We start from the raw sequence: 27,961 nt of genomic DNA, 5'->3' as shown, positions 1-27,961 counted from the left end.
GATGGCTCCAACATCTCCCCTTCCCCCGGGTTGTGTGCCTAGCTCTAAGCCCCGAGCAAGCTGCAGCTGTTGTCAACCACAGCTCCGAAGATCAGGGGACGGAGCTGAAGAGAGGTGGGAGAGGAAACAGGAAGTCATCAAAGCCAAAAGAGACCTTTGAAAAAGGGACAGGCAGCAGTGTTGATGCTGCAGAGAGGTCAGGGAGGCTAAGGAAAGAGGAGAGACCATTGGATTTGTCCCGAAGGGACCAGGGGTAGCTTCAAGAGCTTGGTGGGGCAGAAGCCTGATGTCAGGAAGACAGAAGAATGACTGAGAAGTGGAGGCGAGACAGGTGAGACTGGTGAGGGTGAAGGCTGAAGGCAGAGGGAAGGAGAGTGAAGACGAGAAATTGTTGGAGGCAGAAAGGCTGCTGGGTAGGGGGAGAGAGAGAGGAATTCAATATGGTATTTTCAGTTTGCAAAGTGCTTTTCACATCCACGATGCTGTTCGATCCTCTAAAAAGTACTCTGTAGTTTTCAGAGAGCATCTCCATTTTTCAGATTTGCAAATAGACTCCAGGAAGATGGGACTAGGTTTAAGAGGCAGGTGAGAAATCTTGCGGCCTAAAGGGGATTTTTAGAGCGTGGCTGTGGAGGAAGCCACCCAGAGGTAAGAGCACCGCCACCGCCGACTGGCTGGTGCTGCGTTCAAAGACTCTGTTCTCTCTTCCTGCACCTGACACTGCCGACTGCTTCCTCCATCTGTAACCCGCTCTGCTTTTGGTTTATTCTCATCTGGTTTCCCTACCACTTCCGCTCAGTCTCCCTTTTAGCTTCTTCCTCTGCCTTCCCCTTCAGTGTTTTCTTCTTACTTCACATTTCTCTGGATGTCCTCATCGGTCCTGTGGCCCATGGCGGCCCCCAAATCTGCATGTATCTCTGGTCCAGATCTCTCTCAGCTCCACCGCTGTGTCTCCCTTTCCACTACACAGCTCCATTTACATGTTCCAGAGGCACCTAAAAGGCAAGGTACCTAGACCCAATGTTATTATTCCCCTAAACTTTATTTTCCCCTATAGCCCCCATCTTTATGGGGACTACACCCCACGTGGCCTGGAATAGTCTCAGTTTAAGCCTATTGTCCAAGTATAATTGTTACTAATCCCTCCTTTTACTGTAAAAAAAAGTCCTTGCTTGAATGATACATTCCACGGTCATTTTATCCTTTTGGACAACGGCATGACCACTCGCTTAAATGCCCATGTGAGAAACTTCATATTTATTCTATAACCTCTTTTGTTTTGTTCCCAGTGTATACTGTTCATCTCATGGAGCCCCTGGAGGGCAGGGACAGTGTCCTACTCACTCGCTATTCCCACTGCCAACCACGAAGTCTGGCCTATCCAAGATGCCCTATAAACAAACGTCCAGTGAAGGACATGAAGGCGGAGTTAAGGGATGGTATTAGAAGTCATAGACTACTAACGAGGGCTGGAAGGGAGGGCCTTCAGGCCTATTTCCTCAATCTCGAGTCAGGAAATTGAGGCCCAGTGTGGTGAACGGACTCGATCAAAGTCACAAGGACAGGTATTGAGTGGCAGGTGAACTGGACCCCAGATTTGCCAGAATCTGTTGAAGACTTTTCTAGGTGATTTAAATCTTCATTAAGTAGAAGGGTAGCTCAGCAGTCAGCTTTCATTAGGCCCTTACTGTGTATGTGTGTGTCCTGGGGTTTGGGGCTGTGACATGAACTGGAAGAATAGATATTCTTGCTTCTAAGGATATTCAAAGAGGCTGAGCAGACCTTTTGAGGACGGTTTGAGAAGCATTACGCCAGTTTTCTACTGGAGACGTTCTCGACTTCATAATATTGCCACGTCAGGTTAAAATAGAACCTGACCTGACAGTAGCTCGAGTGTTGTTTTTGTTTTTACCCCAAGCATCATATGCCGTGAAACACACCCGCAGCACCGTGGGAGGCGACGGCATCAGCTATTGCTCCGACTGCTGCCTGTGTTGGTGGATACAGGATTCGGGAAAAGAAGCTGTCTGGTTGCCGTTAGCAGGATCCTTCCCCCTTCTTTTCGTTCGCTTCCAATTCTCTTGGCTTGGTCTTGGCTAATCCATTGTTGATTTTGAAAAAATCATTCCCTTTTCTTAACTTTATGTTCCTCATTTGTAAAATGAGTGGGTTATACTGGATCCTCTCAGAACGCCATCCAGCCCTGAATTCCATCGTGTTAGAGGCTCGTCTGCCGTTGCTTGGAGCAGACAGACGTTCACGTCTTGTATCTATCAAAACCTATGTTTCTGCTTTGTTCTTGGCCAGATTGAATATCTCTTCTATTCTTACACTTGATACTTAAATTCGTCATTCCTTAAATGTCCAATTCTCTTTCTCTTCTAAATGCTCTAATAAGCTTATTAGTTCAACCATTTATATTTAACATTAAAGTTTAATCATGAAGTTGTTCACCATAGAAAATTATCAAATAAGGGAGTTCAGATTGAGCATAGAGCAGCTGAAAAGCAATGAGTGAGTATTTCAGAATGAGCACTTTGGAAAAGAAATTTATGCATAGAAAACAATGGAGAATTACAATTAAGAGCTCTGGGGATCTCAAACTGATTTGTCCAGCTATTACATAGTCATTTCAATTTAAATTAAAATTGTAACTATTTTCTAGTGTACTAAAAATATGAGGTGTCACATTAAGAGTTTTAATGGTGCGTTCTCCGGGGAATGCAAAAATGCGAGATCTTAGCACATAAATAACTATGTGGTGAAGAGTGAATGAATTCTCTGCCAAAACTGAATATGATAAAACCAGAAATGACAGTGGATTATTTTGTTCCCTCTAGTGAAGCGCAGCTCACATATCAGAGCAAAGAAACAGTTCACAGGGTGTCTAATTCCATATCACTTTGTCAGAGCTGATGGAAAGAACAACACAAAAAAATTTAACTGGTTGATGAAATCAGGCATAAATGAGGCCATATATTTTGTTCCCAAAGTTAACAATTTTTTTAGCCACAAAAAGTTCGTTGATATTAAAATTTGATGGCCCCGATTCATAGAAAATTGGATTAGTCAAGGTTTTAACCACTGTAGAACATGTTTAAGGCAATCAGACTTCTGGAGGGGAAACAAAGATTAAGTGAAAAGCAGAAGGTGTGACTTCCTTGGAGTAAGCTAACCCCTGGTGTGCATGCATGTGTGTGTGTGCACGCACACATGTGTGTGTGTGTGTGTGTGGTTATGTACACGTACACTACCACGGTTGGTCAGAGTAGGTAAAAGGCCTGATGAGAGCACACAAAGATTTGGAATTTTATTGCAATACAAGGGAATTAAGATTTTTTAAAATGCAGCATCTGGACATCTGAAGAATTAAAAGAACTAGCTGCAGTAAGTACCAGGCACAGGAGAGTTATATTATAACTAACTTTGATTGAGATTCCTGGTAGCCAAGAAGAAAAGGAAACTAGTAGTGGGTTTCCTAATTCTTGGACATATCAATGTTTTTCCTACTCCTAAATTCTTGGAGGAATTTGTTGTTCAGAGAAGTGGTTTCAAACATGAGTACGCTTAAGAATCACCTGGGGAGTTTAAAAAATACTGATGCACGAACCCTGCCTCCAGAGATTCTCTCTTATTTTTTAAAGATTTTATTTATTTTTAAAATTTATTTTTAGAGAGAGGGGAAGGGAGGGAGAAGGAGAGGGAGAGAAACATCAACATGTGGTTGCCTCTCACCTGCCCGCAACCGGGGATCTGGCCTGCAACCCAGACCTGTTCCCTGACTGGGAATCGAACCAGTGACCCTTTGGTTCATAGGCTGGTACTCAATCCACTGAGCCACACCAGCCAGGGCCAGGGATTCAGATTAATTTATCTGGGGTAGGACATATATATCTATATTTTTAAAAACCTCTGAGGGTTTGATGCACAACCAATCCCGTGGCTCCGTGGTGTGGAACTTAGTGGGAAACAAATGTGTAATCATTGTTCTCTAGAAGATGCAAAAACTCTTACTACAGCCAACTTACTGGTTCTTAATGCAAGAGGAGTATAGTTATATAGTTCAGTGAAGATATTTGTAAGACAATTCAAAGTCAGTTTTCAGGCCACATAAAATTACAGGCACCTGTACTTTCAATAATCCATGCCTGACGTTTTGCACACAAATACTAACTGGGAGCCAGTTTTTCAGTATTTTAAATAGAAAAAAGTCAGTGTGTTACATGTCAACCCAATACCCTCAATCAAATTTTATTAAAGCATAACTGAAACTGAATGCCTGCATTTAAGTTGCAAATGATCATAATTGGGTGTAAAAAAGGCTTACAGCTTCCCTTCCTGTCATTAAAGTATAAATAGGGGTTTTAACAGTTGTTTATACACAGCGATAAGGCTTCTTTGAGTGCCAGCTCCTTCTGAAACACACCTCCCTTTGGCTGTTTCTTGGGGTGCTTTTCAAAAGTTTGCATTTGATTCTGAAGGTCCACCAGTTATAGTTGCATATAACTTGGAACTTTTCTTATACATTGTTTTGTAAATAATGTCGCAATGAGTTTGATAATTTTTTAATGAATTGAAAAATGTTTTTCTTTATGAAAAGGAATATAATACATACATATCTTTCAACATATTCAAATATATATTTCAATATATTATTCAATATATATTTCAATATATATTCAATATAATGAAATATTATATTGAAAGAGATATTATATTGACATAATATCGACATAAAATCTCATGAAAATGAGATATTATACTGAAAGATATGTATGTTCTGTGAAATCTGGGTATTCCTATTCTAAGAGGCATTCTACCAGGAAAATGTTAAACACAAAGACATTTTGTATTTAAAAAGCCCAAGATGGGTTATCAGAGTTGAGAATTGAATTAGTAAGGATTTCTTTTCTTTTTTGGCTGCAAATAATATAACTATCTCATTTAAGTAGTATTCGTGGCAAAAAGTCCAGAGATGGATGGTCACAGCATTGGTCCAGCAATTTAACAGTGTAATCAAGGGCTCTGGCTATTCCCATCTGCTTTATGCTCTACTGCACTTGCGGTGTGGGAGTGTCTTCCCTCATGGTCATAAGGTAGCTGCAAGAGCACACAGCACCACGTCTTCTGTCAACAGAGTTCAAAAGCAGAAAGGGAGTGCAGTGAGAGAACTCATTCTGTTAAGTCTCTATATCAGGAGCAGTCTTTTCCACAGCCTTCAAGCAGAATTCTCTTAACATCTTACTAGCAGAAATGGACTACATGGCCATCCATAGCTATACAGGAGGCTGGAAAAGTGGTTATTGTGCATCTACAACCTAATCGTGCAAGGAAAATGGGGGAGAAAAAGGCCAGTAGGAAGGTCAGTGGAGTCCAGATTCTATCACTAATGAGCTGTGTGTCCTTGGGCAGGTCTCTCACGGTCTGTACAGGTTTTTTGACAGCGCTTGTGCTTGCCCACGAAGATGTCACTTCAAAGTTTTGTCTTCTTGGAAAGGAGAATCTCTTTGGAGATTTTTTGGGCCCCTGGCGTGTTAAAATCTCGAACAAGTTCTGCAGTAAAGAGAAGAGAAAGGCAGAGGATGAGCTGGACTTTGTCCAACCCAGCATTTCCAAAATGTATTTGACCACAGGACCATTTTTGTAAACCAGAAACTTATTAACATGCAGTGCATCCAGTGTCCTACAGAACTCTTCAGGAAACACTGAGCTCTTGGGCTGACATTTCTTGAAAACAGGGTCTTCATCTTTACATTTCCCAGAGTCCTCAGTAGAGTTTCTAGGTAACTGCTACTTATCCTTCAGTCATAGCTTCAGTCTTACTTCCTTGGGGGAGACGTCTCATCCACGTGTATCCTGCCCCCCTCCTCTATAACACCCCAATCGCATACATTATGGGGTATACGTAGGGTATACTTACGTGTTGTCTGTCTTGCCAGATAGTCCATAAACTCCCTGAGAGCAGGGTTTGTCTTGTTCACTGCTTTATTTCCCACGTCTGTCACAGTGGCTAGCACGTGGTAGGTGCTCAGTCCATATATTTGAGTGAACGAATGCCTCACACATGGTGAAGTATAGGGGAATTTGTGTAATGGCACCTTGGGTTTAGTTCCCCAGCACTAATCTAATCCCCCGTCTTCTAGGATTGCCTTCTCCACTCCATTCTATACTTACTGGCCCAGGAGTGGGTACCTGGGCCAGTAAGCCTCTCCTGAGGCTTTTACTTATTTTAAAGATTTTATTTATTTGTTTTTAGAGAGAGGGGAAGGGAGGAAGAAAGAGAGGGAGAGAAACATTGATGTGCGAGAGATACAGTGATCGGTTGCCTCTCGCATGCCCCCTATTGGGGACCTGGCCTGCAATCTAGGCATGTGCCCTGACTGGGAATCGAAGCAGGGACTTTTTGGTTTGCAGGCCAGCACTCAACCCACTGAGCCACACCAGCCGGGACCTCACCTGAGGCATTTAAATTTCAGGATAGAAGGAAGGCCAGATATCTTTTTTTCTCAGTGGTTATAAACCTAAGAGGCAAAGGTCAGAAACTATTTGGTACCATATCTCCTTCTCTTTGAACCAGAGAACTGGAGAAGACTGATCTGGGATTAAGGGGAGAGAGAGAGAGAGAGGGAGAGGGGGGGAGAGAGAGAGAGAGAGAGAGAGAGAGAGAGAGAGAGAGAGAATCATAGGAGCCCAGCCAGAGAAGGTGGCGAAGAGGGTGATCATCAAGACTGAGCTTCTAGGTTTTGCACCTGGGCCTCAACCACATTCCTATTCTTGGGTGTTGTGAGAGTCTCTTTAATCCTTACATTAACTTTCTCTTTCTTGCTTAAGGTCGTTTGAGTTGGTTTTCTGCTTCCTGTGCATCCTAATTAATATAACTTGCTAAATGAATTAATTATTGAGCATGAGTCAGATGGAAAAAGAAAGGGAACATAGGGCATTTGGGTTCATAATTGTATGTGAAACAGTGAGCAGAGGGACTGAGCTGTATTCAGACTTGGGGAGCTAGGACACAAGCAGAGCATGCCAGGTTCAGGTAGAAGGAAACAACCTATTAATGTACAAGATGTTTTTGAGGATCAAATGAGTTAAGAGGCATAAATGTGCTTTAAAAACTGAAACAGAAGGAACCTCTTCAATAAACCCCAAATACGCATGCGGGAAAAGAATACAAAAAGCCGAAGCCGCAAACATTACAATGAAACTCGATGGCCGACTTTCTGCAGCTGCCATCGTCCCCTCCGCCACTCAGACGTTTCCTGCCTCCCCCACGCTGCCACAGCACCTGGCTCATCTGCACTCTGTAGGTGTTTTCAAAGTCATTCTGCTTCTTGTTCCTTGTCTGCCCTACCTGGAGACATTCTCAGACGGTGTGAAGGACACCATCAGGGCCACTGTAGGGTGACTCTAGTGACTGAATAATGCATGAAAGCAGCAGTGGCCAAGGGGGAGACTCCTTAAGTGGGTGGTGGGTTGAGGACAGGTGCTGGTCTCCGTCTGTGGGGACCTGACTTTCCCATCCATGGGGCCTTTCAGACTGATGGCTCGGGCTATATGGATGAGCTGCCTTTAGTGAGATCCCTGAAATGTTTCTTAGCTGATCTGGAAGCAGCTATGGATCGACAAATTACTGTACACAGTGCTGAACAGTTTACAAAGGATGCTCACGTCCCGTTCATCTCATTTGGACCTCACAGTAGCTCTGGGGATTAGAGGGGTCAGGAACTCATGTGTCATCTGATGCCAAGGAAACTGAGACCACAAGAAAGTATGACTTATCCAGAGAAGGTTCATCTTTTGGAGTGACTTAAAAATACTCCTAGATTAACTGAATTCACAGGACTTTTTGTTCTTAAGGCAAATTGGAATATTAGAATGATTTCTCTAGAAAAAGTATGGTATTCTGGTCCCCAACGCTGTATTTAAAGTAGAATAAATGAAAGAAATTTTTTAAAACACAGAATTCTGGCTCCACTTCCAGAGACTGATTTTTAATTTTTAAAAGAATTTATTGATTTTAGAAAGAGAGGAAAGGAGAAAGAGAGAGAGAGACATAGATATGTTGTTCTGCTTATTTATGCATTCACTGGTTGATTCTTGTGTGTGCCTTGACCAGGAATAGAACCCACAACCTTGGTGTATCAGGAGGATGCTGTAACCAACTGAACTACCCAGCCAGGGTGAGAGATTGATTTGATCAGGTTGGGGCAGGCTCTGGAAGCTGTATTGCTGGGAATCTCCCCAGCTATTTCTGATGAGCAGCAAGGAATGGGACCCACTGGTAGCTTGAGGGAAGGTTGGGTGTGTGGGTCAGACCCCTATGTTCTAGTCTTGGTTTCACCATTGACTCCTTGGTGGCCTTGGATCTCACCTTCCACATAATAAAGGGGTTGGCTTAGAATAGATGAACACAAAAGTCTCTTCTAGTCCTTATATTCTACATGTGCTTTTAAAAATTGCCCACAGAAGGTTGGGCTTGTCAGAGTTCTGGCCCCTGGCAGCTGTAGAATGAAGAGAAAATTGTTAGAGGTGTTGGATCAGATGTTGCTTGCATTCCTAACATCGGTTCTTCCTCTTGTATTTTATTCAGATACCCCTTCCTCCCTCACATAGCCAGGTGCTCAGGGGAAAATTGACTCATGTTGCTTATATAAGTCAATCAGACTAACTCCATTCCCTAGTCATGGGGACTGGTCATGGGCATGTGACCCATTCCTGGCCGATGAAATGTGAGGGGCGGTTTGACAGGGGCTTCTGGGAAAGGAGAGTACTCGCTGTTCTTGGAGGACTTCTGGAAATGCCTCTCAATTTCCCAATGGGTGTAAAAAAGCAAGCAGACAGCCCTGATTCTCCCGGCAGCCATCTTTCAACCAGCCTCAGGCTGAAGCTCACTACTAACTGCAGAGCAGACTAACAGTTGATTAATCAGGGTAATTATCATTAGCTGTTTAACAAACAACCCCCACATCTCAGCGCCTTAACACAAGAGAGGTTTATTTCTTGATAGTGTAAATTTCTATCAGGCTTCTGGAAAAGGTCTTTCATGTGATCGTATGGGCTTAATTGTGTCTCCCCCAATTCATTCATTGAAGCTGTAACCCCCAGTACCTCAGAACGTGCCTCTTATTTGGAGAGGAGGCCTTTAGAGAGATGATTCAGTTAAGGTGAGTCCATTAGGGTCAGCCCTATCCAGTCTGCCTGGTGGCCTTATGAGAGGAGGAGATTTGGATACACAGAGCCACCAGGGATGTGAGTGCACAGGGCAAGTCCATTTGAGAACAGGGAGAAAGTATCATCTGCAAGACCAGGAGAGAACCTCAGGAGAAACCAGACTTGCTGACAGCCTGATCCTGGACTTCCAGCCTCCAGGCCGTGAGAAAATAAATTTCGGTTGTTAGGGCCCCTCAGTTTGTGGTGCCTTGTTCCGTCATCCCTTGCAAACTAATGCATGTGGTAATTCAGGGGGTCGTGCTCCTTCCTCCAGGTGGTTCTGCCATGCTCTGGACCCTGGAGTCCTCCAGTTCTGGTTGGCAGATGAGAAAAGACACGATAGAAGACTGTGCCTGGGAGGCTTCTATGCTCCAGGTTTGGAGGTGGTCCACACTCGCATCCGCATTCTATTGGCTAAAAGTCATTCATAGGGCCACACTTAACTGCAAGGGAGGCTGGGAAATGTGCTCTAGCACACCGTGTGCTTTGGAAAAAGATAAAATGGGTCAGTGAGCATCCAGTCTCTACTACAGACAGAGGTCCTGGAGCCCTAGCCTGTGTGGTTCAGTTGGTTGGAGCATTGTGCCATAAGTTCGATTCCCAATCAGGGCACTTACCTAGGTTGTGGGTTTGATCCTCGGTCCATGAGCATATATGCATAGGCGAGGCAACCAATCGATGCTTCTCTCTTGCATCAATGTTTCTCTCTCTCTCCTCTCTCTCTCAAAGTGAAAAATGAAAAATGAAAAGATGTCCTCCAGTGAGGGTTAAAAAAAAAAAAGAAAGAAAAATGGAAGGTCTTGGATATGTGATGGCATGGGCAATCCTTTGAATCAACGAATGCAGGAACCTGTTCCACCTCTGACTTGGTTGTGTGAGCCAGTCCATTTCCTTATTGTGTAGGCCAACTTGGGCCAGTCTTCCTGTTCCTTTACTATACCTATATCTCTCATCCACAGGTCCCAGTATCTAGCATATCATAATAATTAACAAATATTTGTAGAATGAATGAACAACTAATGAATGGAGGCTTTCCTTGACTACCTCCACCCTCATTTTCCCCTTCATCTTCTATTACTCCCCTTCACGTACCCTCCACTCCAGCTAAATAGGGAAGGCTGTCCTGTGTCTTTCCCTTTGTCTATAATCGTTCCTTTGCCTGGAGAACCTTCACTGTATGTTGTTCTGGGCAAATCTTGCCTGTCCTCTGTGCTCCAGCTCAAGGGCTTTTCATGGCCAGTGCCATAGCCTCTCTTTCGGGTCGCATCTCTCCTTAGGGTGCTGAGGTCACCTTGCCCCTCTCCTACGCCACTTCCCAAATGCTGCCTCTTTGCAGTTCTGTGTGTTCTTTGTGCACATGTCTGCTTTCTCAAACAGCGGAATGAAGTCTCTGAGGGCAAGCCCAGACTGATCCGTGTGTGTGCTACAGAGCCCAGGACTTTGTTCCACACGAGGAGGGCTCACAGCTGCTTCTTGGCCTTGAAAGAAGCAGATGGGCTGGACAACCTTACCCTGCAGGAAATAACAGGTCCTACCCACTGAATGTGGTGTTTGCCATTTGAGCAGGTTCTGAATGTGTTGCCTGCTCTCTCTTTCCTATTTAAAAAATTTAAAAAATGGTAAAATATACATAACAGAAAAATGACCATTTTAACCATTTTTAAGTGTATAATTCAATGGCTTAAGTACATTCACAGTGTTGTACAACCATCACCTCTGTATAATTTCAGAACTTTTTCATCATCACACATAGAAACTCTGTACATTAAACAATAACTTCGCATTCCCCCTCCCTCCAGCCCCTGGGAGCCACCACTCTGCTTTCTGTCTGTGTGAATTCACGTATTCTAAGGACCTCACCCAAATGGAATCATTCCGCGTTTGTCCTTTTGTACCTAGCTTATTTGTTTCAGCGTAATGTCCTCAAGATTCATCCTGGTGTAGGAAATCCTTCTTTTTTAAGGTCGAATCATATTTTATTGCATGTATACATCACATGTTTGTTTATCCATTCATCCATTGATGGACACTTGGTTTGCTTCCACTTTTTGGCTATTGGGAACAATGCTTCTGTGAATAACGGTGTGTAGGTATCTATTTGGGTCTCTACTTTCAGTTCCTTTGGGTATCCACCTAGGAGTGGAATTGCTGGATCACAAAGCAAGTCTATGTTTAGCTTTTGGAGGAACCTCCATACTCTTCTCCCCAGCAGCTGCACCATTTTACATTCCCACCATCCCTTTCTATTTTTAAGCTGGAATTTATCCTTTGCCACAGCTCTCCCGAATCTCCCATTCATCTTCACTCCGCAAACATCCACCCTGTGTACAAAGCGGATGTGCCTGTCTCACTTATTAGAGAAAAAAAAAAGTTGCATTAATAGTTAAAAGTATGGTATTACGGCCGGGAATGGCGGTAGGTGATTGATGGCCTCCATTACACCCCATTAGATATTTTATTCTTGTTAAATGAAGAGCAGCCAACTTTGTCAAGTATTTTTAGTTCCCTCTGGTCTTATTGGTCCGAGCTATTCTTCAGGATGGCCTGTAAATGGCCACATATGGCTGAGTGTCTGCAGGACGGATGGCCGTGCAGCTGGCGTTCATTGGCCACCAATTTACTTCGGCCCCTTCATTGTGAGCCTGACAGCGCCGGGGAGCCTTGTAGATCTAACCAAATATATCTATTTTCTAATTGTCTATTTATCACCTTCTGGGGATTTGTGGGCCTCCCATCTGACGGCAAAGGGGGGATGGCCTTGAACAATGATCCTTGTCAAGGCTCTCGCTCGCTCTAAATTAGGGCCTAGTTGCTAAATAACTAATTTAGTCCTGCTATCAAGCTGAAAAAGTGGGTATTCAGCGCAAAGTGCCAGCTGGGGAATTGATTATGTCTTCTCTCAGCGAGTGTGATAAACCTGCCGCCAAGCCACTGTGGAAGGCTGGGGACGGCTCCCCGGGGGGCGGTGGCATTTCATCACGGTGAACTGGCAGAGGTTCCAGGTCCACACCCCGTGTGGCAGCTGAAGTCTGGGGGGGGCCTGCCCTTCCGTGGCACCCACAGTGAGTCTGGCCTCCGCGGTACCCTCCTGGCCTGTGGATTCTGCTTGGAGAGGTGGGGACGTTTGCATCTGGCAGAGGCAGGATCAAGTTGAGAACTGGGGAGAGGAGAGGAAGGTTAGCCTGTCAGCCCCGATTTCCAATTAGAGGGAGATTATTGAAGGTACTTCAAGCCTGGGGTGGGGGAGGGGGAGGAAATAAATAAATGGGAATAGGAGGTTCTTAGGAAAATGTATTAATAACGACTATCACATTTTGAGTAGAGAGGAGGGCCAGGTAGCTGAAAATAGAGAGTTACGGTTTACTGCTTGAGAAATCTCACAACAAAAACAATAGCAGCAATCAATTATTCAGCACCCCTCAGTCCTGCCTCCCGCCAGGAACTCTGCTGGGGGTCTTCAGATCTGTGATCTCCTTGAATCTTCTTAACATCCAGGCAGATTAGGCTTCCCATCCTAGTTGGTACTTGGAGATAAAGAAATTCAGAAATGTTACCTAATCGACTTGTCGAAGGCTGACTCAGCCCATGAATATCTCCCCCACCCAAATTTTTAACAATGCCTGGAAAGCTCCATCATTCCTTCATTCAACTGGCCTCTACAGAGTACTCTTCCGGGTGCTGGGGCTGGACTGGGGACTTGGCAGGCCAGGTCGTGCCTCTGCGGAGCAGGTGCTCTGGTGGGGGAGACAGACCACACCCGGGTTTGTCAACACGGTGGGACCCAAAGGCCCCTTGGTAACTCAAATCTTTCCGATGGCTCCTTGATCATTCTGAAATTAAATTCACAGATAATATATTCTACTTGTTCACATAATTTAAATAATAAATATAGCATTTTCACTGTCATGTAATGGAGAAATAAAAGGAAAGTACTTTTTATAAAATAATATATTTTAATATTCAAATGTTTGCTCACAAGTACACCAGAAAGCATCATAGAACATTCAGATGCTTAAGCTTACTTATAATGAATATTTGAATTTAAGAAAAAAGAGATAACAGCCAACTGAATGTTGATAACATTTTCTCTTTGTCTTTGAGAATTTGAAACAAGGGCTAAAAAAGATATTGGTAGGTACACTGAGACTTTCTTTGACTGTGACAGCTACAGATGCCGACTGATACAAGAGTAGTAATGGCGACTAACATCCCAGCAACAGCGTTGTCGCTGATGGTGTCGTTTTCTGAAACGCGAAAACTCCAAAATGAAGAAAGTAAAATAGTCTTTCAATTCCCGTAGTGGCTGCATTTCTGGAAAAGTCAGTGTGAATTACACCAAGCATACTTTCGTTTATGCTCGTGTGTAAGATGAAGTTCTAGTCTGGATTGAGATCATTATAAATGGTTTTGACCCACTCAGATGTCTGGTTAAAATTCAAGTGTCGTAGGGATTTAAGACAACCCAGGCCTTGCCTCTAATCACTGGGGATTGGTTCTGCTCCACGGAGAATCCCTGAAAGATGAGTAAATAAACAAGAAAGTAACAAGTACCAATAACTACAATGATCACAATAAAACCGCAGTGTGTGAGGAGCGGATCGGGAGGTCAGGGTGTCTGGTTTGGGTTAAGTGGTCCCTCAAAGCCCAGATGCTCCTGGGGAGAAAGAGGCAGAAGAGGCACAAATATCCTTTCATCACATTGTTCTGTGAAGAAAAAAGAAAAGAAAAGAAAAATGGAGTGTCGTGTCAGGCAGCTGGCCAGCAGGGAGGCCTAAAAGGCTCAGGTTGGGAGCTGCGCTACCAGCTGCCGACCTTGGGCAAGCCACTTTTTTCTTCTGAGCCTCAGTTTTCCCATCTGTCAAATGGAAAGAATGATGATCACATTCTCTCTGTCTAAGTTAATGAAAAGATCCAAAGTGATGGGAGCAAGTGCTTTACACACTGTCAAATTCTGACAGGCCTTGTTGTAACGGGAGAAATTAGAAACCAACCAAAAGCCTCCAAACAGTGGTGAGCTTAGAAAACCAATGGCAGAACCACTGGACAGAACGTTGGCGACCACGGGGATGATTGGAAACCGGAGCGATGCCATGGAACGATGTTCACAGGCACTGAGAAAAGCAAGTGAAAAACAAAATGGAGAGTACGATCCTGTGCTTGCGATTAAAAGAGGAATTGCAAGCAAACGAAGAATTAGAAGGATGTATACCAAAATAACCAATATTTTCCCTGGGAATTAGAGTTGATTGTAGTTTTCTTGGGCACCGCTGTGTCATTATTGTAATAAGAGAAACAAGCCACAAAAATGATTTTTAAGATGCTTGTCACACACCAACATCCCGGCCTGAATCACTGGTACTATGTCTGGGCGGGTGGCCAGTTTACTATCTTCTTTCTGGCATTTCACATGTGCAAAAAGAACCAGTGTGGCCACTCGTTGTCCAGGGGAAGTTATGTGGTCCCAGGGAGTGGCGGGTTCTTCTTTTTATTATGTTCTCAGAGATCAAGTAAAGCCCAGAAAGATCAAGTGACTCACCGCTGGACTTATGTCTTCTAACGGAAAGAACAAGGATTTAAACCCACGATGTCTAACTCCAAAGCCAGCTCTGAGCCTCTGGGCGTAAACTTGGAGATTAATTATTGGTCAGGTTTTCATGTCTATAAATGAAGTTGAAAAATGCCTAGAGCTTCAGTTTTCTCACAGAGAAACACCCACCTCACAGCCTGGCTGGGAGACAGCAGGGGGGCAGAGAAGCCGCTGTTTGTACAGAGGCCACAAGAGGCAAACGTGGCTTTCTTTCTCTGCCTCCGGTCCGGGTCCGGATTACAGCCCTGCCATCAGCCTCTGCCCCAACTCAAACCTCAGTCGTGCTGCTGGGGCAGTCTGGGGGAGATTGCAAAGAAGGGCCCGGAGGGCAGCCCCTATGAAGCCCCAACCTGGGAGGGAGGGTCTAGAATCTAGCCAGACTCCAACATGCTACTGTTCCTCCACCAGCCACTCGCCCATTATCTCTCAGAAAAGAGCGATTTGCCTTCCATTGAAGTCCTTGCTAAGTCTCTCATGTTATAAGGCTTACTCCCAATCACTTGATTTTAACCCACAAAGCACTATCTGAGGATGACGTATTAGCTCCCAATAACTTCTATCAATGCTGCGCTTCAAATGCTTATAAAGGTCACTTACTGGAGCAAAAATGGAGACAAAACCATGGAGCACAGATTTAGTCATTTTTCCTTATTATTGCAAGTGTTGGATGCTGTAAACAAGCCTTTTACAGATCCCTTTAAAAAACAATACACTAAGTGGTTACTTTGCAGAGCTCATGAATAGAGAATGGGTACTTGGGGCTGGGAGTATAATTTCCAGTGACAGCATCGTCCACAGATGCACAGCGTCCTGTGTCCTAAATAACTGAGATGGAAGTGAAGATGGGCACTCTGGAAAGCTGTGTTAGATGACTCGAGCAGTGGCTCTCGTGGTGACGAAGATGCCAGTGCCAACGATGTATGGGAAGAGAATGAATATAATTGTTTCATGAATTAAATGTGAGCCTGGGAAGAAAACAATGTTTCTAAATACACTTGTAACTCATATAAGACTATATTGGTATGTTAACTGAAAATTAATACATTAATTTAATTAACACTTAATACATGAATTTCAATTAACATAAATTTATAATTATCACACCGGTATATTAATATGTTGTATATAAGTTATTTTATTTTAATTTTAAAAAAGATTTTATTTATTTATTTTTAGAGAGAGGGGGAGGGAGGGAGAAAGAGAGTGAGAGAAACTTCAATGTGTGGTTGCCTCTCACACGCCCCCTACTGGGGACCTGGCCCACAACCCAGGCATGTGCCCTGACTGGGAATCGAACAGGTGACCCTTTGGTTCGCAGGCTGGTGCTCAATCCACGGATCCACACCAGCCAGGGCTCTATAAGTTGTTTTAAATATATGTGAAATTAAACTTTAAAATTTCTTGAAGAGGGAGGCTTTGACTATCTTATCTATATTTCTAAAAGTTTATTCATGCAAGTTGGTTAAAGGCTTTGCACTCAGTGAGGCAGCCTTGGTGGAGGAGTAACCAGAGCCCCAAATGGCCACCTGAGCATGCAGGGTCTGAGTAGGAAGAGGTCGGACCGACCCTGCACCTTTCTGATAGACAGGTTGCTGGGCCCAAAGCAAGGGGAACACTCGCCCAAGGTCACCCAGAAGAAAATCCAAGTTCTGTGGCAAGGACAAGAATCACAAGAGACAGGCAGGCAAACCCCACCCGGTAGCCAAAAACCTCCCTTCCCACAGAGCACCGTCCCTACCTCTGAGACTGAGCTCAGCCTGACGAAAAGCAAAGAACCAGCCCCCCTCACGGGGTGTGTTCTACTGTGGAGACGGCGCACCCACTTGCCGGGGCAGGCTGCCTACTCCCAAGCACTTGGCTTCAGTGGGGTTTACCATTTTTGCTCAATGTTTCCTAAAATAATTTTGAAAATCTATGTCTTTCTTGAGCATTTGAAAGTTGACATCTAGAATATCTTAAACAATTTTAAATAATAGGAAAAGATGTAATGTCTGGTGTGTTATAAATATAGAAATTGTAGAATAAGACTCTCACATCACTGTTTTAAATGTGCCCAATAACATACAAATATAGCAATTTGATACCCGCCACCATCCTTTTAAAAAAATACATGAATGAGCTCTTATTTAACAGTAGGAAATTGTATTTCCAATCCACTTCCCCCACAGAATTTAATTCTAATGTAATGTATTTTTATGCTTGAAAGTCTTTTATTGATTTTCCTATCATACTTCTCTGCAACAAAAAATGTATATAAATTGAATATTTTTTTATTTCCTATGACCATAAGCCTCTAAGAATTAAAAATATTCTTCTGGACTGAGTTATCATTTCAACTGTTGGTAAGAAAAATTTGATAAAAATAACATGGATGCACTGAAAATATTGATAAATAATTATTAAATAGTTAAATTTTATTGGCAATGCTTCTCTGACTGAGATGGATAGGGCCAGGACCACCTCCTACAGCCTCGCACTACAAGACTCCAGGGAGAGCCAGTGGCAGGGACTGTGAGGTAAATGGCAACCCCTGGAATGATGCGGTGAACACCTCTCACAACTGTGTGTGGTAGCCCTGCATCTGGGGACTGGTGGTTATAGTGCCGTGATTAAAGGTGACATTGAGAATGCCATCTGTGGAATTGTCCCTTTATTTGGTGCCCCAGAAGCTTTGACTCAGCAGGACATGTGCCCTACTAAGATTCAGGGTGAAAAGACACACAACGCAGCGTGTTTGTGCAGTAGAAGAAGGGGGATCGCCGAAGAAAAGGTGAGACCAGCAAACTGAAACGATGCTTTCAGCACAGGCAGGTCAGTTTTAGAAAGGAATTCATGTGGAAGTTGAGAACCAGGAAAAGTATTGCCTTAAAGCTCTCTGCCCTGGAACCCCCTGGGGGTAAATCTCTCTACCCCCTGGGGCTCTGAGCCTCTGAGGCATCTATCTCCACAGCCCAACTAATGGTGCCTGCGGAGCTGACCAGATCAGAGGCTTCTGCCATGTCCTCTGCCCTGTGGTCTTGGCAGGTCCTCTCAGCCAGGATCCCCAAGTCCACAGAGCCCTCACAAAGCCTCACCCTGACTTTGGGCCTGGTAGATGCCTCATACCAACTTAAAGAAGAGCAAAATAATAGTGACTACTTGTTTAGAATTGAGTAAGTTCTAGGCAGTTCTTGGCATTTCACTGGTCTCATTTAATCTTCCCTCAAACCCAATGAAGTAGGTGCTGGTTATTCTCCTCATTCTATAGACGAGGAAACAGACCTTGCATATGTTAACTAACTTGCTCAAAGTCGCACAAGCGCATGTGGAGCAGGGAGCTTTCTCACGTCGCCCAAGTCAGCCGGACTCTAAAGCCCGAGGCCTGCTCTGTCTCGGGTCTCTCTAAGGCGTGACGGGAGAACAGAACTATTGTGCTTCCGGGCCTGTTGGGAGCCAGGTGCTTTGCACATGATTACATTGAAATCTCACTACCATCCTGCAAGGCAAATACTATTATCTTCTTGTTACAAATGAAGGAAATGAAGCCCAAGGTAGAGCTTGAGTTTGGTCTTGGGTCCATCAATCACCAAAGAACAGCCTCTTTCGTCTCCCTTAGGCAGCTCCGTGGGTTGGGATGCCAGCTCTCCAGCCACTGCCAAGCCCATGAACACAGAGTCTATTACCCTTTACTCTAAGTTCTTTGGTATAAACTACCTTGGATTTCCCTTCAAAGAATACAGGCTATAAAAACAATAAAACCACTGTTGGAAAATTTGGCCTTTGAGTCCATTTGGCCCAGCCCCATAATTGCTTCATTTAATATAATTCCAAGAATGCTCTGAACCATGGCCATGTGCCAGGTACCCAACTAGGTGCAGCTAAGGGCATTGGCAATAAAGGGAAAGGTGGTGCCTGACCTCGGTTGTGGCCACACGACATGTGGTCTTGTCTAAATTCCAGAAATACAGTGGTCAACATAGAGTCGCAGGAGCTAGAGGAGGGAGTCGATTCGATAGAGGGATTGGGGAGGCTTTATGAACATGGCAGAAATTGAACTTGGATGTTATTGCTGTTTTGTTTAAACAGGGAGCTGAATCGGAAGGATTTAGAGAGCTGTGGCTGTATGGTGTTGGTTTGGAGTGCCTGAGCCTGTCTTGTCTGCTGATGGGGACTTCTTAAGTCAAGTCTGTGCAGAGCTCCTCCTAGTATTATTTTATGGAAATAATTCTAGCTAAACACACTTAGGCTTCTCATAGGAAGAGAAGAATCAGTCCATAACCAGGCCGCTCTCCTCTTTTCCCTTGCAAGTAGGATCGACCAGGGGTCCTGCTCAGTGGCGTCAGCTCACAGCGCTGCAGATCTCAGGAATCACACAGGTGTTTCCAAACGTGAGCTCCACAAATCTGTAGGCAGAGGCTCCTACAACACTGCTCCAGAAACAGCCCCAGGGGGATAGTGCCTCCCTGGTGCCCCTCCGTGGAGGATAGTGGAGCCTCCTCCTAGGACCCTTCTTGTCCTTTTTCCCTGAACCACACACCCAGACAAGTGGTGGGTGGGGAGAGCGGGGCTGACAAAGAACTGCAGTCCCCTGCAGAGGGGATTCATTTGGGGGGCAGTGTTCTGTAGAGGGATCCTCAAGGGCGTGACCTGGGGAAGGGCAGTCCTAGTCCTCAAGAGCAGTTCGAGAACCGTGCTGGGAAAGAGATGCCAGCACTTCCCCAGGTGGCACCCATATTGTTTCCAGGCCAGGTGACTTCTGGGAGAAAAGATAACAATCTTCGGGCCACACTCCATTCCTGATTTCTTTCCATCAGACCTCTACTTCTGTCATGATGTTTTGTTTTCCTTTTATTTCTTTTTATGACATTTTTTTCTTTGGGGATAATTTTAGAATTTCAAGGCAATGAATTCTGCTCACGCCTCCAACATTAGCATCCTTTATCTAGTTCCTACCATGTACTAGGTGCCTTTCCTGGGATATCACGTCTCATTCTGCAAAGTGGGTGATGTTGGCCCCATATTACTGATGAGGAGACTGAGGCTCACTTGAAAGGTCACAGCTGGCAAGTGGTACAATGCAGATTTGAGCTCAGGCCTCTCTGACCCTAGAAAGTATGTTCTCTGCGTGGAGACTCTTGAGCTAGCTCCTTGGGACTGTCCCCTACCTGTCAGGACCCTCTGAAGTGTAGCATCTGCCACTAAACACAGCTTAGAGAAGATGGAAGCACAGCTTCCCTTGATCCACAGGTGGCATTAATGCAACATAAAGACTGGTACCCACATTGCTGTGTGGCTTTGGCCAAGTCACTCACCCTCTCTGGATCTGAGGTTCCTCATCAATAGAAAAAGAGCATGGAATGGATAATTCTCAGGGACTTTGTACTTCCAAAGTCCTGTGCTTTAAATGCCACAGTAAATTTAGGGGCTTTGTGGAGCTGCAGCCCATCGGATATTCTCCCCAACTTGACCTTTTCTTAAATTCATTTCATTAATCCTCTTATTCATAAGAATGCATTTTCATTTCATGGTTCCTATGTTTAGTGCTTTCTCCTGATGATGCTTCTTTTCCCCGGTATAATTTTTTGTTCCATTAATTTCCAAGGACCATTTTGCCAGATCAGAGTGTTAAGAATCATTCACACCTCTTCCATTTGTCTAACCAACCGCTCATCCATTTCTCTCCAGAAATAATTGTATATGGTTCAACGAGTTTATTGTTCAAATCTGTTTACACTTTAGGATGCTTCTCATCAGAATTTGCTATAAAGGGTAGGAGCCAGTTTCCAATTATCATTATTATATCTGTTTCTCCAAGTTTTCCAAGTATACCTTTTTTTCATCTTTAGGAACCGTTTTAATTTTTTTAAATTTATTTTTCCTTCCTATTAAAGATAGACTTTAAAAGAAAAAAGCACTAATTCTTTTCAATATTTATTTACCTCTTTCCCCAACTTACCTGGGCTAGTGAATTTCCTGGGCACGGTGCTGGGCTTTTCTGTCTCTGGCATAACTCAGCTTTTATTTGGAGAAGTTCTCTCTAAGGGCTCACTGGCCGTGGTGATGATCAGTCTGCAGACACAACAGATGGGGGGGATCTGAGGAGGGAGAGAAGGGAGAGAAGAAAGAAAGAGAAGCAGAAAGGAAAGTCTGGGACCAGGAACAGGAGAGAGAATTTACAAATGCAGAGATTTCTTGTCTTAGGACAGATGGCAAACCAGTTGTCAAACCGGACGCAGGTCTGTCTGCTCCTGCCTGCTCCCAGAGGTGGGAGCGCCACGGTGGGTAAGAGTGTGGGGGTTGGGACCTGCAGAATAGGAACCAGTTCTGCTGTGTCAATTGGTAGGTGGGCAATGTAACTTCCTTCACCTGTGCCTCAGTGCCTTAGCTGTGAAAGAGGGGATAATAATAGCTCTTGCTTCATGGGGTCATGTGGGGATTTATTTACAGAGCCGTTTATTCAATTATTTATTAGGTTCCTACACTGCGCCAGGCTCTGTACTGAGTACTGAGGATATACTGGAGAACAAAACCTCCAGGTCCCATCCCTGTATTTAAGGAGGGTGGTCAGGGTGGGGTGACATGTATCTCTGTTCATTCTCATGTAAAATTTACCAGGGCCACCAGACAGTCCACGATGCCCTTGAGGGAGCCCTGGGAGTCTACCAGGTGAGGAGAGGGGAGAGGGGAGAGGGTGGCAGCCTGTGTGGCTGGGGCAGACAGAGTGGGAGCCCAGTTCCTGGTGAAGCTGGAGGGAGGGGCCACCAAGGATGCTTGTGTGTGGTGAGTAACGTAGTGGCCGCTCTGCTCTGCGTAGCTGCTCCCCTGAGTTCTTGAACTGTGACTGCAGGCTTCCCAGAGGCTGCTGCCGTTGCCCCTGAGTGGGAACTGAGCTACTTAATGCCTCCTGTCCAACTGGGAAACAGCAGTGATAGGCCCAGTGGAAGGAGCTGGGATCAAAAGTCCCAGTGGCTGGGGCACAAGGAGCCTGGACTCACCTGAATGAGGGCCCAGCTTCAGGAGGGTCTGGAGTGAGGTGACATGAGGCAGGGGCCGTGAGATTTTCTGAAACTGTCTCCTGCTGTGTTTCATAACCTGTAGCAAGTGTGAGAACCAACTGCAGGAGTTTATTTCAGGCTCAGACATCTGGGCTCCTTACCTGGGGGTTGATGAGTCAAGTTTGGGTGAGAGACCAGGAGTGCTCATGGTAACAAGAACCTCAGGAAGGGTCCCCCCCGACTCCACCCCAGGAAGCACTGCCCAATGCCAACTTGGTCTTCTGAACAAACTTGGGCCTTGGCTGGATTCCTGCCACCTCAGTCTGGGGAGCTGGAAGCCTTCTCACAGGAAAGGAGCCTTCCAGTTTGGGTCCAAAGGTGCTAATATTAGCAGCTTCCCGGGACCTGAAAACATCACACTTCCTGTCAAATCCATGTAGCAGCATGAAATGGGATTTAAGGAGCCATAGCCTGGTGTGTAATTTCCATGAAGCCTCAAGAACCCGGCCAAAGGGCACTCAGCTGCTGGAACAGCCCAGCAGGTCCAGTGAACATCTGGGCTCAGTGTTCCTCGGTGGCCCGCACTCAGGGAAGGCGGGACACGGACAGCTTCCTGGCACCAAAGAGTGGAGGGGCCGCTGATCCAGAGAGGGTCTCAGCCCTAGGATCCCTGACAGGCTTAGGGGCCTGTTCAGGGCCAGAGCCTGGAGGAGGTGGAGGCCGTGTGGAGGGAGCAGACAGACAGGAGCAGGGAAAACGGAGGGCTCTCGAACTTGGTGGCAGGGTGATTGTTCATCCTGGTTTGTCAGGGACTTCCCAGATTTTATCACTGCAAGTCCCATGTTCCGGGAGACCCCTCAGACAAGAGCAGACCAGGATGGCTGGTCACCCTACCTGTTAACAAGGGAACTGCCTTCTCCTGGGAAGGCTGGATCGCTCAGTGGTTACCGCAGAGATTCTGCCTATCCAGGGTTGCAGGCCGTTTCTGGCCCCAGCATTACTGTGTGATCTTGGGAAAGTCTTAATCGTTCTACGTTTTCATTTCCTGGTCTGTCAAGTGGGAATAATATTGCTTCCTTCCTGGGAAGACTTTTAGGGAGAGTATATGAAGTGATGCATGCATGCACGTAGAACCTTAGCACAGTGCCTGGCACATTTATTCACTTGACAAATATGTTCTAGCCACTCCGGCCATATCTCACCGTATTTCAGTGAATCTGAGATGCATCATTTGGTCGATGCATAATGATTGATCTACTAAGGAAAAAAGTGCCGTCAATTAAAGTTGGACCTGTGGTTGATCGCAAATCATAGCCTACTGCTGAAGACGTGGAAATGTGAGAAAATGCCCACCTTAGAATCAGCGCACCAGGTAGCATGCTGGGAACCACTGAGGCTGCAGTGGTGAAGCAGGCTTTGCCATCTCTGCCTTTGCTCAGTGTGCAGCTCAGGAAAAGCTTCTGGGTGTGATAATTTTCTAAAAACCCTGAAGTGTAAGTATGTTTCCTCGGCTGATGTAGCAGGTACCCTGTGTTCAATGTAAAACGTCAAGGTGGGAGGGGCAGTTTCGGGCCCTGGGGAGTGCCGGAAGAGACAATTCTTGGGTTCCCGTCTGCACAGGGCTGCTTTGTGACCTAGCGCCTGTCATCGGTGGCACTCTCTGAGGCCCTTTGGGGAACCCCTAGGTTACAGGGCGGCAAAGGCCTCCTCCCCCGATTCTAGGAAACATTTTTACCAGTTGGATGGCCTGACAAGGAAATGCAGCCCTCACTCACTGCCTGTGGGGGATGTGGGGGGGAAGCTGCAGAGGTCACGTGGCTCCTCGGGGATTGGATGGGAACTAGTGAGAACATCCTGCCTTCTTCACCTCTCTGTTCCCAGCGCTGTTTTCTAAGAAGAAACCCAGGGTTTTCCTTCGTTGTCTGTCCCCTACATGGGGAGATCCCTCTGCTGGGCTCAAGGATCGATGAATAAACCAAAATAGCACTTGCCCCCACCCCAGTGTGCTTGAGCATCTTCCAGAGGTGACTTCTGGGAGGTCAGGTGTGGGCTGTTTCGGCCCGTGGGGCAGATCTGGTCAGCCTAAATCCGGGGGAAGGTGCCAGTTTCTACCTTGTGCCCCGAAGCAGCATGGAGTGGGGAAGGCCACAGCCTGAGAGAGTGCAGCCCGCGGGGGATTCAGGGGCGGCTTTATCAGGGGTATCTGGTTAACTGACACCGATAATGGCTGAGGGGGGAAGCACTCGGAGTGGGCTGAGCACCTGCCACGGTTAGGGTCCCTCCCGCGGGAAACCTGGGGTGCTTGCGGGAGCGGGGTCCGAATTACAAACCTGCCCCAGGGCCTGGTGGGGATGGGATGGAGAGCTGACCTGATGACGGGGCAACACTTGAAAACACACACTTAACCATGGCGTTTTTTCTGACGGGATAAGATGGTTTTTCATTGTAGAAAATCTGGAAAAATACAAAGGAAAAGAATACAGTTAAAAAAATAATCATGGCAATTCCACAATCTAGAGTCAACCTTTCTTAAAACTCTGGTGTATTTTCTCTCAGAATCTTTTTTTTAAACACAGGCCTACCCCTTACATTTGAGAGGCCCAGGGCAAGAGTTCTACTGGAGTCCCACAGAACATGTTTAAATATTGAACATTTAAATAATTTTTCTAAAACTTATTTTCTTCTTAAATAATACTCAAAATTATTAAGGTAGGCAAAATTCAAATGACAATTAGTAAATATTAAAATTTAGAACAATATTATTCCAATGAGGCTGAAGTTTATTTAATTTTTAAACACGATTAAATTAAATTAAATATTGAAAATAGTAAAACTATGCTATTTTAATGGCTAAGGGGTACATCTAGTTATCAATTGGTATCATGCTTTGTGCATATTTTGTCTAGACCTACACATCATGCACAGATTTAAGAACAAAATAAATTATGTGCTACTGCAAGGTATTCCTCAGCTGTTACGTACGTGCAGCTGCTGCAGACATTGTGCTAATTAGTGAGTTCCTCGGCAACCAGAAGGAGGACAGGGAGAAAAGCCAGGAAATGGACACTTGGCACTACTGGGAGACGCTATTTTGTTATGCAAGAGAAGCTTGCATTTCATGCTATCCGAGAGGAAGTATTTGACAAATTAATTTGTCTTTTCTCTTACTCAAGCACATCCACTGCTCCAGTCTTCCCTGTCCTCTGAAGCAGTGTCCGTCTCCAATGACAGCGGCAGCGGGACAGTCCACACGGTGTCATGCCATTGGGACTCAGTCCTCTCTTGTTTCACAGACAGAGGGCAAGAGAGGGAGACACATTTCCCGGGGCTTGCTCGATGTCAGTCGCAGAGTGATGTCTAGGGTTCTGCCGTGCAGCGCTGATCGCCAGGTCTCAAGTAACAGAAGTGCCCATGCCTCCTGTAATGACGGTGTGTGTGCGCTTATGAAACGCAGACCACCCGAAATTATGGGGCCCGAGGCAGGACCACCTCGCCCAAGGACAAGGCCTAAGGCAATTTTATATATATAATATTTATATATATAAACATTATATTTATAATGTTTATAATGTATATAATGTTTAATATAGGGACTTTATATATATAAACATTATATATAGTCTGTCCAGAAGGTATCCAGCCATGTGTATGAAAAATAGAGACCTTTACTGAAGAAGATACAAGATACAAGAAACACTGTACACAGGACAATGACACCTCAGTCTCCTTCAAAGTAGGCACCTTGGGACCTCACACAGTTCTTCCAATTGCCATCAGCTGCCCTGTCATATTTTCCTGAATCTCATCAACAGTCTGAAATCCCTTGCCTTTCAAAGGTGATTTTAGTTTTGGGAAAAGCCAGAAGTTGCAGGGGGCCTAATCTGGGCTGTAGTGGGGCTGAGTCACCTGGGTGATTTGATGTTTCACCAAAAAACTCTGCATGAGATGTGATGCATGAGTGGGTGTGTTGTCATGATGAGGCTGCCAATCACCATTTGCCTGCAGCCTTCTGAATCATCCAAATAGTTTCTGCAGAGGAATGTTCAAGCTTGATACAAAATTTGATGCAGATTTGTTGCTCTACTGGCTCAATCATTTTGAATGCAATAGCCACACAGTACTCATGCTCACTCAACAGCATCTACCACCCCCACTGACTAGTACAGTGAAGTCACCATTGTTCACACATGCGCATTCCAGTCCACTCTCCTTGGCTGCCAGGTTACATCGAGGTCATGCAAGCTGTTCTCATTATGGTAACAATGGCTGGACTTCTTCTGGACAGACTATCTATCTATCTGTCTATCTAAATTTTATAATTTAGGAACATACTATATGTATTATTTCTCTAGTTTTCTATCACGAACATTTTTTATAAATATTCTACTAAAAATATTTTTAATGACTGTGCACTACTCCATAACATAAAAAAGATATGCCATCATTTACTAAGCCAGCCCCCTACAGTTGGAATTTATGTTGTTTCCAGTTTCGCTCTTGTGAACAACACCACAATGAACATCCTCGTGCATATCTGAGTTCATTTCTGGAAGTGGCACCACTAGGCCAAAGAGGGTATAAAGTGTGTGCATAGAGTTAAACCGGGAAGGTGCCCTTTAAAAGCCTTATGTTGAATTGCTAAGCTCTTTTGTCCTCATTTGTTCAGGTTTGGTCCCAGGGAGACTGATCATGCAGGCAGCACTAGAACTGGTCCAGGGAATGGAGTCTGGAGTTCTGGATCACAGTTCTCTGTGTGAGCTTGAGCAAATCTCTTCCTGCTTGGACCTTAGTTTTCTCCATCTGTACAAAGAGGAGTTGGACTACATGTTTTCTCAGAGAATTTGCAGTCAGCAGCACTCCGGTTCTGGGAGTCTGTTTGCTGGGTGAATGGAGCCAAGCTCAACCCTCTGGGCCTCCATCCATTAGACCACCCTGCCCTCTGCTGGCCAGTTGCTAGATGCCAGTCCTCTCGCTGGCTCCTGCGGAGAGGGACCCTGGACATTCGCCGGATTCACAGCAACTCAGCTGCCACTGTGAAACCAGCAAACTGGGAGAGGGTAGACAGGTGACTGCCATTTAATTTCCGGAAACTGAATTCTCTGTGCTGTGCTTTCAAATATCCCATTTTATTAATTTGTTCGGCAAATGTTCCCAAGTTCCTTCTTCGTGCAAGGGCTGTGTGAGGGGGCTGGGGACTTGGTTTTTGCCTTTGAGGAACACACATTCTAGAAAGGGCAGAACTGGTCACATGTTACTACCATACAGAACGGAAGGAGATACACAGAGCGAATGCCTCAGCCATGTAATTCTTTGGCTATTGCTGGACTCTTAAGCCCTGATTTTTTTTTTCTTTCTTTTCTTTTCTTTTCTTTTTTTTTTGCATAAGGAGCCAATATAGACGGTTGTACTGGGTTGAATAGTGTCCTAAAATCCATGTCTATCTGGAACCTGCGAATGTGATATAGGGTCTTTTTGGGTGTAATCAAGTTAAGAAGGCATCACACTAGTGGCCCTAATCCACCGACTGGTGTCCTTGTAAGAAAGAAATCAGAGACAGAGACGTGGGAGAAGGCCCTGTGATGACGAGGGCAGGGGCTGGAGTGACGCATCTGCAAGTGAAGGAACACCAAGGATTGCCGGGAGCCACCAGAAGCTAGAAGAGGCAAGGAAGGGTTCTTCCCCCGGAGACTTCGGAGAGAGAAGGGCCCTGCCAACACGTTGCTCTGTTGTTGTAGTTATTGTTACAATGGCCTCAGAAAACCAATACAATGGTGACTGTCTGAGGATGACAGCTGAGGAGGACTAGGAGTCTAACTGTGTGTGTGTGGCAGTGTGAGTGTGTGTGGTATGTGGGAGTGGGAGGGGCTGGAAAGCCCAAGGTGGAGCCTCAGTCCAGCTGCTGACCAGCTGTGTGACCCTGGGTGCGTCCTATGCCATTGCTGGGCATTGGTTTATTAGTCTATAGGGTGGAGTGGACTAGGCAAATGTTGTTTTTTTAATATATTTATTGATTATGCTATTACAGTTGTCCCATTTCCCCCCCTTCACTCCACTCCACCCTGTATACCCCCTCCCACCCACATTCCCCCCCTTTAGTTTATGTCCATGGGTCATATATGTAAGTTCTTTGGATTCTACATTTCCTATACTATTCTTACCCTCCCCCTGTCTATTTTCCACCTATCATCTA

The 27,961-nt window shown here is 45.2% G+C and overlaps 1 long non-coding RNA gene across 1 annotated transcript; it reads left to right on the top strand.

Moving 5' to 3' along the window:
• The first annotated feature begins 176 nt into the window (after positions 1 to 176).
• On the top strand, positions 177 to 27,105 carry LOC123479708 (uncharacterized). Its single transcript, XR_006655419.2, has 3 exons — positions 177 to 331; positions 21,392 to 21,442; positions 26,438 to 27,105. It is a non-coding gene; the product is annotated as an uncharacterized lncRNA (long non-coding RNA).
• Positions 27,106 to 27,961: the final 856 nt, after the last annotated feature.

The sequence above is a fragment of the Desmodus rotundus genome, chromosome 1 (genome assembly GCF_022682495.2).
Source record: "Desmodus rotundus isolate HL8 chromosome 1, HLdesRot8A.1, whole genome shotgun sequence".
Taxonomy (NCBI): domain Eukaryota; kingdom Metazoa; phylum Chordata; class Mammalia; order Chiroptera; family Phyllostomidae; genus Desmodus; species Desmodus rotundus.
This window is presented reverse-complemented; position numbering and strand designations above follow the sequence as displayed.